This window comes from Solanum lycopersicum, chromosome 2, assembly GCF_036512215.1.
Source record: "Solanum lycopersicum chromosome 2, SLM_r2.1".
In the NCBI taxonomy this organism is placed as follows: Eukaryota; Viridiplantae; Streptophyta; class Magnoliopsida; order Solanales; family Solanaceae; genus Solanum; species Solanum lycopersicum.
The window spans coordinates 30503400-30506533 of NC_090801.1; the positions used below are offsets into that span (position 1 = coordinate 30503400).

At 29.0% G+C, this 3134-nt stretch overlaps 1 long non-coding RNA gene across 1 annotated transcript; it reads right to left on the reverse strand.

Moving 5' to 3' along the window:
* Positions 1–1156: 1156 nt before the first annotated feature.
* On the reverse strand, positions 1157–3134 carry LOC138342279 (uncharacterized). Its single transcript, XR_011215134.1, has 2 exons — positions 2999–3134; positions 1157–1418 (listed from the first exon to the last, which is right to left on the reverse strand). It is a non-coding gene; the product is annotated as an uncharacterized lncRNA (long non-coding RNA).

The window sequence follows — 3134 nt, forward strand, 5'->3', positions numbered from 1 at the left end:
GTAGTGTGGAGGCATGAGTCTTCATGTGTGTGCTTGATATTGTGATTGATTGTGTACTTACTTTACTGTTGTTGTCACTGGTTCATGTTGTTTGTTTCTACACTAATAAGCTTTAATCTTCCATGTTATGGTTAGTATTTTGTAAGTTGAATGATTAATATAAGTTGGAGCTGAATTCATTGGTTCGCCCACCTAGGAGGTTAAGTGTGGATGTCACTCACGACTCGATTTGGATCATGACAAATATATATATAATTCTACAATCTTTCATTTATGCAATTTCCTGTTTAATTATATATAATGTTTTTCAAACATAAGAATTGACATTATTTTATTTAACTTATTTTATTTCAAAATAATATTTATTTTATCTTTAAAATTATGAGTTAAATAAGAAAACAGAAATATCACAATTCTAAAAGAAAAAAATAGAGTTGATAATGTAAATTTAAACAAAATGACAAAATAATGATTGCATGATTGTAGTGTAAGAAAACACAAAACCAATTAGCGGGATAAATTTTGAAATACAATAAATATATGAGATATAAATTAATTTGACATAGAATTATATGTCATATACTTAGGAAACTTCCATAATAGATAAACTACGGATGACCTTTATATAATAGTGAGTTGCACTCCTTAGTCTTGATTTCTACTTCTTACAATCTTGAATTATATGATAAATTAGTGTCATTCGTCGAGAGTAAGAAGCATATTAAATATTAGATTATGAATGCTTTACAACTTAAAAAGAAATGTTTTCTCAATTGATATCAATACTAGAATTTCCAAATTAAGCTATTGTATTACCTTATTTATATAAATTTTTTGGTTATTATCAACTTAATATTGATAAAAAAAAAATATTATTAAAATTACCGTGAAAAGGCTTTAGTATCTTTTTATTTTAAATTTCTTTAAAGGAAAAATAGTTACAAAAATATTGATCTAAAGTTTGTACTCATTCCGTTTCGATTTATCTAATTTTTATTTGACTTAATTGTCACGACCCAGAATGAATCGTGAGTGATACCCACACTTACTGCCTCCTAGGTGGGCGAACCAACACGTCTGAACCCCAACATATACCAATAGTTCAACTATAAATAACAAAGTAATGCGGAAGCTCTAAAAGTTATTAAGCAACCAATTTAAATAAGTTTCTAAAGTTTAATACTTATTATCCCAAAATCTGATAGTCATCACATCAAGGACATCTATTTCCAAATTACCAAGTCTAAGAGTGTTTAAGAAACCAAAATAAGCAAAAAGATGGTCCATGTCCAAAATTCAAAGACATCAAGACGTGAATGAAAGAATCCAGCACGAGCTAGAATTAATAGTTCACCCTGAATTCTGATGTGCTGGAGACTGGCTAGAGTTGAGGCGAGTCGAATTCAATGCTACACTTGCTGCACTCCACAAAAGAATAGAGAAGAAAATACAAATAGGGGTCAGTACAAGGAACACGTACTGAGTAGGTATCATCCGCCAACTCAAATAGAAATCAATATATATTGAATAATAATATAAAATCAACTACAATACTTAACAGGTGGCAAGCAACAAATCACATGAACCATTGACAACAACACCATAACAGGCACACCATCAATCACAATATCAAGCACACTTATGAGGACTCATACCTCCACACCATACTCATTTGAAAGATAGTTTCTTTGAGGTTAAGTATATTTAGTTACTTCAAGATTCCTTTCCTTTAATGTTATTGTGTTGAAACGTGACACTCCGATCCCATATATTGTGTCGGAATGAGACACTCTGGTTCCATAATACTGTGTCGCAACATGACACTCCGATCCAATAATACCGTGTTGGAACGTGACACTCCGATCCAATTATCTTATTATTTTATTTCATCAATCCTTCTTTATTCAAGATGTCATTTTACTAGAGAGGGTTTAAGATTAGAGATTCAACAGTCTAATTATTTTAGGCCAACCACAAACCACACAATCAAGTACATAGGAGACTTTACAATATCACTCAATACATATCAATCGCTATTTAGAGTTTATCTATCAAATAGAATAAACCATAACCTACCTCCACCGAAGAACCGAAGTCAAGCAACTACTTCTCCAATGCTTTTCCTTTTCTTATTTCCTTCGAACCCTTCCAATCTATCAAGTATGTACATATATATATATATATATATATATATATATATATATATATATATATATATATATATATATATATATATATATATATATATATGCATATGCATAAGGTGAAAGTTGACAATCCCATAAACACTCAAATTATTCTATGTTTATCCTAGACCCAAAAACACTCACCTATTTATATAATCAATTCCCTAAAGTTCAAACCTAAGAGTAGGTCTTAATTCCTCTAATTAACATAATTTTAATGAAATTTAAACAATTCGATACACCTAATATTTAATTATCTATCTTAATATATTAAACTCTATTTAAAAGATGATGGTAAGTATTACACTTCAAAATTAAGCCACTGCTTAAGAAAACTAGTAGCAACTATATACTGAATGTAAGCCTCTATGACATTCATATAATAATTGCAAATATTAACTTATACGTGACTATTTCAATTTGTATGAAAAAAAATAATTGAAAACCCAGACATAAGCAAAAATAACAATTTAAATGATTCAATTGGTTATAAACCCACAACATTAACACCCTATTCCATAAATAACCATTACTGTTCAATTGCACAAAAATATAATATATAATAACCTTCCCTGCAACATTAAATTTTAAGCATTAATTGTTTCACCTGTAATCTCACCAATCATCATGCCTACAACTTTGTATTTTTTCAATTCTGTTATCTTTTTGCATACTAACCAAAATAAATAATTCTATTTTCACTACAATTATATGCAAACCCAATTTCTCCAAATCAAAATATAATTATAACAATAATAATAATTTTCACATCTACACAATTCATCAAATTCACATATGCATACTAAACTTACCTGAAGCACTCGTTCACCTCCTTAGTGATTGTGCCGTCGTTCCTCTTAGGTTTCTAACTCAAGATAGGAATTTCTAATTATTATTATTAATAGGATTAATTATAATAAATCGTAAAAGTGACCCACTATAAATTTT